Source organism: Rhipicephalus microplus, chromosome 2 (assembly GCF_043290135.1).
Source record: "Rhipicephalus microplus isolate Deutch F79 chromosome 2, USDA_Rmic, whole genome shotgun sequence".
Taxonomy (NCBI): Eukaryota; Metazoa; Arthropoda; class Arachnida; order Ixodida; family Ixodidae; genus Rhipicephalus; species Rhipicephalus microplus.
This window is the reverse complement of record NC_134701.1, coordinates 84,887,658-84,896,472: the sequence shown is the minus strand read 5'-3', so window position 1 is coordinate 84,896,472 and position 8,815 is coordinate 84,887,658.

Below are 8,815 nucleotides of genomic sequence, written 5' to 3'. Positions count from 1 at the left end.
CACTTAACGAGTGAACAGCAGATGAATTTTCGTTAATGTTTGTATATGCTCTGCGAACAGAGTTGTTCTAAAGAGAGGTAGCTTATGCTAGCTGCCCATTAGGAAGGGAGATAACCAAAAAAGCTTAAACCACGAATATACCATATCACGTTTGTGGTTTGACCTTCAAATTCGAATCAGAATAGCAACCAGGGTAACAACAACAAACAATCTGCCTGACTAGTTACGGCGTCAGTGCATTAGTGCCGGCTCGTGCATCATAATGAACGACAATTAGTGTAGGAGCTTGAGAGGAACGACAAAACGGAAAGGATGCTACTTTCGTTTAGTTGCTTCCTATGTTTATTGTTCATCCTTAATTTAGACATACTAGTGAATAAGATAAAGGAGAGGACGCCGCAGGACATATAGATGTTAGAATTATACTAATAAAGCCCAGGTATCGTAGCTTGGCCTCCGTAGCGCCTGCATGGGCTGGTCCCGGAAACACTGCAAAGCCATGCGTGATACACAGAGGTTTCAATGCCTCTGGTCTCAGAGGCAATGCGAACATGCTTAGTGTGTCGCAAGCTTTTATGAAGGATAAATTTTATCGAAACAGAAAAGAAGGGCTTTCGCGTTAGGCAAATGCATAAAGAAACGTAGGACTTTCACTTTTGAAACTATGGGGGAAAATATTTCTGAAGAACACGGTGGGCAAACTATTAGCTGCCCGAGGCCTCTGTACTGCGCGATGTCATTGCACGTTATACACCAGATGATCAAAATTTCCACAGCCCTCTGCAGCAGTGTCTCTCTTAATCACATCGTCGTTTTGAGACATGGAATCACATTATTATTATTATTATTATTATTATTATTATTATTATTATTATTATTATTATTATTATTATTATTATTATTATTAATATTATTATTATTATTATTATTATTATTATTATTATTATTATTATTGTTGTTGTTGTTATTATTAGCTTATGGTGAAATGTAAAGACATGGAAAAATAATTGATAATTATGTGGGGTTTACCATCCCAAAATCACCATATCATTGTGAGATACGCCGTAGAGGAGGATTCCGGAAATTTCGACCATCTGGGAATTTTTAACATGCACCCGAATCTGAGCACGTGGGCTTACAGCACTTTCGCCTCCATTGAAAATGCAGCCGCCGCACGCAGCCGGCATTCAATCCCGCGTCCTGCGGGTCAGCAGCCGAGTACTTTACCCGTTAGACCACCGTGGTGAGGCCATGAAAAAATGAGCTAATATAAAACGTTTCTATTACTCAGGTGGGCTTCTGTGCCATTCATCCTCATATTTGTAATTTAACCAGTGTTTGTTGTGGTCATAATATATTGAGAACACAAAAAATGTGTAAAAATGACTGAATTCCAGTACGGTGCGCTTGCTCTGCGCTCATTTGCGACCGACAAAAAAAAAAAGCGCCAAAGCACTGGAAGAGCAAGCGAAGAAACAAGTAGGACCGGCGCTGACTAACAACTGAAAGCTTTATTGCTTCGATGTACCATAAAAGGAAACAGGCGGGAAACCAACAACACGTGCAACATCGAGCCTTAGACACCAGTTATGAACAAAATAGACTATCCAATAGTTCTTCGAATAGTTTGTACAATCGGTGTGGTTGATGGGAGATAAATTACCTTGGTTTTTCGCTTAGCGTTTGAAAGAGCGCTCTCATGGTGATAGCAAACGTCTGGGCTATCAGAGGACTCTACGTGCTGGTACCCCCATCGACAAATTTTAACCTGCACAAGAAAGAAGCGCACTGTTTAGAAGTTAAACGAGTGCTTAGCTGTTTATTTTTTTCATAAATTACACAACATATATGCACCAGCAGCTTTCTATGAGCACCTGTAGTAAGAGCCAATAAATATTAGCCCCGAGGATGAGCACTGACGGCGCGACGGTCGGGGCGAAGTGACGTTACCGCAAGGACTAACTTGCTCCGCGGCCGAGTATCGCCTTTTTCGGTGCCCGCCGTGTGCCCGCTCTTACTCTTTGCGGTGGTGATAAGTGCTTATTGTTGCGATGCAACTACAGTGTCTATAAATATACTGCCTAGTGTGCTGAGCACCCGCATTCCGTACGAGAGAGGGTGGCCCCGAATGTGATGACTGCACTCATATGCCACAAGCGGCGCTGCGTGTCGAGAGGGTGCATGAACGCGCGAAATTCCTCTCGTCCTGTTGCTGCCGGTGCCTCGCCAAGTTTAAAATCAGTGTGTGACAGCTGCCATCTGATTTACTGTGAAGTTCCACGGCGCCATATGTACACTGCAACACCCTGAGATGTTAAAAGCTAAGCGGCAATGCAAAGAAAGGACGTGTATTGTGCCGCTGTGTCAAAGAAGTTATCGGTCGAACAAGAAAAGGCGTCTTGTTCCCCGCACTAAAGGATCCAGCACGGTTTCATGAATAAAAAGGTAGGATCAAGAGGGCAGACAGAAGGCCGAAGCCGAAGGCTGTCGTGTGAGAAAATCATTCTGAGAGTGACTCCACCGAACTATCTTTTCGGATTATAAGGGGAAACAGTGTTGGGAACGAAATCGCCGTATAGGCATAATTTCAAATGTCAGTATTTATCTCAAAAATTGAAAATACCCTTTCAAATTTCATTCACACACTTTTTCGTCCCTTTTAACGCGGACTCTCTTTCCAACAACGTATTGAGTATTTCATTATATGCGGCACTATGGCATTATATCGAGCACCATGGCTACTAGACCACCTAGGTGGGCGCATGCAAAAACGTGATACAGTGAAACCTAAATTTAAACGAATTCAACTATCATGTCTTTGTAGCTACATCATGTCTCAAAGAGCTTCCTATCTAAAGTCAAGGAGGTTTTGTTTAATTTTCTTACGTAGAAAAGGGGGATGCACTTTAAGGGACTACATTCAGCCGAAATATTCGCAATTTGGCTCTGTAGCGTTCCCTTCATAGCCCAGAAAAGTTGTATGTGCGTGTACAGCGTAAAAATATCTGACATGTTTCCATAATGCTTATGCTCCGAAGCAGCTGATGCTGATGCTACATGATGCTCCCAAACTGCCCACATGCAACCTAGTCAGCGCATTCTGTGATTGGAGCCAGCATGTTTGTGTGTTTCGCCACTCGCCCTCGATCACTCGCCACTGCAGCCATCCAGATAAGAAAAAAAAACCAATTCTGGTAAACGAGTCTCCCTCCTTTTTGTCATTTGATGCATATTTTGCTTTGCAAAGAAAATTTTTCGTTATGCGCACCGCTGAGTCTTGCGAGTGCCTGCTTAGCGTAGCGTTGGCGGTGCAACAACATCCGCGACGCCTGGCATCATGTTCTTCTAAAAAAGGTGTCCGTCGGGTGAAAGTGGATGAACAGGCATGCAGCATGATTCAGATAGAAAAACAGCACACATGCTTTCCGAGTGCCGTCCGGCACCATGCTATCAGATAGCAATGACACGTCGTTTGGCTACAGCTAACGTGACATGTATTGCACACATTTCCTCGGGAAAATTGCATCAGTTGCTACTTTTGAGAGGCGCTCTGTGAGAATTCCCGTACTTCTAGTAAACATACCTGGCCATGAAAACATTACAAAAATATAATGACTGTAGCAGAATAAGATTTAACTATACAAGTCTGTTTCGGCATCGTTGATACCTGCTTACCTTAGCGGTTTAATGGCAGAATGTGGCCGTGAGGCAGCAGGTCGTCGCCAACGTTCACAAATCGCATTCTGTCAGGTTTATAAGTTTACGCAATGTCAGTGAGATCACGGCCGTCGGAGAGCCATGACAAGAGAAACAAAATAGGATATGCAGGATGACTTGGATTGTGCTTCTGCTCAAATCAGCCGAGTGTAGAACAAAAGTAAAGAATCTCAAGAAATAGTCACAAGACAAAAATGGGCAGCTAAAACGCACACATGTCAACGTTTCTAAGGAACACTAATAGAGACGAGAACGAGCTCTCTAGAATCGGTTTCTCATTCTTTCGCAATACCAAAACCACCAGCTGCCGATGACAAGACGTTTGATAAGCGAGAAAATGCGCAAAAACAGAATTCGGGTGGCAACTACGTGGATACAGATATTCCCGCCCCCACACGCCGTGACGTCATAGATGTTGACAGCGTATATGCTTGGGCCTATTTGATTCCTAATCGCTCAGTGTTAAATACAATATTCTCTATGAGGTAGGAGAGCTAACATACCTAAATATGCACAAGACAAGCGTACGTGAACTAACTATCGCAGTTGTGCCTTTGTGTTAAGCAACTCGACGGTATAGAACCCGGCTGTATTAAATACTTTTTTTTGAAAGGACACTATAGATAAATTACAATTTGCTTCAGAGTAAAATATCAATGTTTCGGAATGTCTAAAACAACCATAATAGTCTACTAATCAAGAAATTAGGTCTACGACACCACGCGTACTACGAGTGGGACATTTAGGAAATAATACTAATGATGGGTCAAAGCGTCCGACTAACGGGTGCTTAAAGTTAAGCTTCATGATTTTCTTAGAATTTAGCACTGGGAAAAGCATGAAAAACACTTTTGCACGTAACTTATCTCTGGGGGGGGGGGGGGGGGGGGGTCACAAAGCCAAAGTCGACCATTTATTATTCTTACACAACAAAATGTTATTACAGGAAAAAATACAGACGAGGGTCCCAGTGTTGAAGATTGCAGTAGCACCCTGAGTGAGACAATAATTTGGCTATCAGTGACCCAATTAACTAAAATTTAATGAATAACCATTCAGTCACTGCAGCAAGTGGGCGTGTTTGCATCGGTATTGTATATGGCTCTTTCATGCTGCCTAAACAAAAACTCTAGGTGTGCCTATATAAGTGTGTCTGGTGCTCTTTATATTTAAATTAACACCATCGCCGGGTACAGAAAGGAAACTATTTCGCGCGCGCGACTCAAGGGCATTTTTTAAGCTGAAATAAAATGGGGGAGCGTTGGGAGATAGAAAACATGCTCAAGCTGAGTGGAAAGTTGGGTGACTTGGTAAACGTTCATTACAATTTAACTGCACGATAAGATGATACACGAAGAGAGAAGTTTGTAGATACAAGCGCAGACTAACAACCAGGTTTATTGAGAAATGAACCAGGCTTTTCAACAGTCTCGTCTTATATGACATGTCCCTCTAGGGGCTAACAAAGGAACAATAAAAGCACTCAAAATAGGCACGTTCTAAAAGTATCAATTGAAAACAGTTAAAAACTATCCAAATGACACGTGACCGCCTATAAGAAAGCATTAAAACGCAATAAAAACAAGAACAAATTGGTCCTATATCTGCATACTTCACTGCAAATGTCATGGAAAGACGATAGTCTTGCGTCTGGAGATAGTGAACAAAACGTTTATTTGATGTTCTGCGCGAGAAAATCGGTGAATTGTATTCTGGAGGTGCTGCGTTAAAGAGTCTCGATCCGTGCAGCGAAGGCGAACGAGCCCATCGAGACACGTTAGACACGAGCGCTATCTGGCAGTTATCTTCGAAAACGAAGGAAGGCGCGCCTGCCTGTCTCGGAGGCAATAAGGTGTAGAAAGCAAAATGACGGGCAGGTTCCATCACCATGTCGTCTTAGCAAAGGGTTGGAAACACTTGCGTTTTTGTGCATCGCGTTGCATTTTCAGCGCAGCATGATAAACGCTACGGTCCTTAGAATTACTTATGTGTGACTTCCTTAGTTTAAAGACATATGCAAAATAGATGGTGGTTTTGGGACGTTAAACCCCACAAATCAAATCAAAGACAGATGCAAAATATTGACGTGTCGTTATGGTGCCTCACATATGCGCAATAATTGCTTCTATAATTGACAATCGCACAATTATGAATGCTGATACTTGAGCAATATTGGTGGGCGCTGCGGATAAGGTTGGCCGTTTGGGGTATCGTTACGGCGGACATACAGAAAAACAGACAGGCCAAAATTTTTCTTGTCGGATTACCCCAAGAAAGACTATCGTCTTTAAAAATACAATGTGCGTGAGAACAAATGTGCGCACGTGAAAAAACTGCGAAGAATGTGGTAGTTACAAGCATAGAATCTTCTAAAATGAACTATAGGGGACTCTGACACTGCGATCATTCAGCGACTTGGAGAATGATGGGTAGTACAAGGATTTGCCTAGTCTTCGCGCTTGCCGGCGGTGAATCACACTTGTGGCTTCGTTTATTGATGTACTTCGGTTTTGTGTCGAAGGAAAGAACTAGCTGTTTTGAACTCCGTGACCCGATTTGAAATCGTCAGCCTAAAAAATTAAGACAGTGAAGCGCAGCTGGTGATCATTTGTTGATTGTCGTTTCGTGACAAAGCAACTTGAAGCCACGCGAAGCCAGAAGGAACATAAAGTACGAAGACGAACCAAATCCATCTACTACTCATAATTTCCACGCTTCTGAAGCGCCATGCGCTGCAACGCCCACAAACACTACCGCCAGAGTTCCCTATAGTGTATGGGTAACTCAGTGATGAGAACGTGGAGCATAGCCATGCATGCTCTTTGCCAGTCAGACTATTTTCCATTAGCTATCTGAGTGCCACCGTTCACATGTCGTGGGCTGTTAAGTCGATGTTTTCTTGTTTTTGTATATCGCGACGTGAATCAACAAGGCCACGAAGCAAAGTCAGCACAAACCCAACAATTTTTATGCATATGCGTCTACCGTACCACCATATTTTTATTTGGTAAAGATGCAAAACACAAAGGCTAACAGCCACCATGGCGGCCCTCAAACCCATCCGTAAAATAGTTTATCGAGTAATTAATGGGTGACTTACGTATCCCTCGCCTTGATTATCCTGCGGCCTAATAGCTTCCTTTCCTTAGACACAACGTTCGTGTCTTCGATTGTTAATACTCTCATTCGCACTGGCGACAGTGCGCTGGTAGTAAATGCATAGCGGGGATGTCATACAGCTATCGATCGTGCTCCCTTAATCGATTGCTGATGCATCTCATGAGGTGTCATCAACGTGCGGAAAATCATATATAAGGAAGAGCGTAAGAACATGCGATTAAAAGAGCAAGAGCGTTCGCTATATGATGCCCCCGGTATGCATTTACTGACCAGTAACAATAATCCTCGAATGCTCAGTTTTTTTTTTTTCTGGGAAGACGGGAGTTTGCGGGGTGCCTATATCTGACACACAATAGTTCTCCAATGCGAAGCGGTTCTCATTGAAGTTTTTATGTCTTGTTTTGCACCATCAGCTGTACGCTATTGGTTGAAATTTCCGGGCCACACCTTCCAACCAATGGGAGCAACGACGAAATGTCATGACAAAGGCAATTCTTGAAAGGAAGTCTGTGAGCGGCACAGCTTCCATGAAAGGAATGCAAACTAGTCAGATGGCAATTGTGTTTTTCTGTGAAGAAAAGATTCCCCTAACAAACCTGTTCAGCTAAGAGGGTATTCCCAACGTCTGCTTATAATCGCCTTAATATATATACAAAATGAGCACTAACAAAGACAACCTAAAAATATGTACTGCAAATACACAACCACTTCTTTTTATGCATGAAATGCTGTTGATTTGTATTGACCCTTAGCACAAAAACGAAATGTTAATTAGCATTAAACTTGAATATTTTTATTCCTTAAATAATTACACCAATTGAACTTTTTACGAACAAAGTTGCTATGATCGATCCTCAATCGTATTCACTTTTCAGCCGATATCTTTCCTGTAACACCTTAGGGTGTTACGAACTTCTCAACATAGGCCGATATGGCGTTCTTGCCAAAGTATGTGAGAGCACATGCGCCGCACACAGCAACAACAACAAAAAATATTGTAACGCACTGTTCAATGAACTCTTTTAATAGGCTAACCTAGGTAGGGCGAACTTGTGCCCGAGAATAATAACGCAGCTACATTGTCTTGAGGATTCACTTCTGCCTCTTCTCCTACGTTTTTATTTTTTTTTTCCAACATGGTTCGCGCGCAGCTGGGTCCCGCAGGCTCGTTCGTCGCAAACCATCTAGAGGGCACAAGTATCGGCTAGCGCGCGTAATTTGAAGTCACATTGTGTCATTGCCCTCCTTTCCAGAATGCATCGTCCCGATGCTTGTGTCGAGCTGGTTTCATAGCAGTCATTCACAAACCCTCGTCGGGGATGTCGTTAACGTCAAAGAACGTTGTATCTTCGGCGTTTCATTGCTTGTCGTGTAATGGTTTCATCCTGACGACATGCACAGTTTCCGTGCGATGCCGCCGTCGGGATGAAATATCCTGTCCCTCTGGCGTAACTTCGTAGTTGAGCGAGCCGACGCGGCGGAGCACTCTGTACGGACCGAAATAGCGGCGAAGCAGTTTTTCTGACAGGCCACGTATTCGTACAGGAATCCACACCCATACTCTGGCTCCTGGTGCGTACTGGACGTCTCTTCTTCGCAGATTGTATCGATGCGTGTCGGTTTTCTGCTGTTGGAGAATGCGATATCGTGCCAGCTGTCTAGCTTCTTCTGCTCTTTGTATGTAGTCGTGAACGTCATAGTAATTCTCGGGCGTCTCGTCAATAGGTAACATTGCATCTAAAGATGTCGTTACCGTCCGGCCAAAAACAAGTTAGAATGGCGTCATCCGTGTTGTCTCTTACATCGCAGTGTTACAGGCGAATGTTGCATAGGGATTATCATATTTTATCCCAAGTACGGTGTTCTAGTTCTATATCAACGTAAATTGACAACATATCAGCCAGCGTTCTGCTGAGTCGTTCCGTAAGACCATTTGCTTGAGGATGATATGCCGTCGTTTTCCTTTGACTGGTGTGCG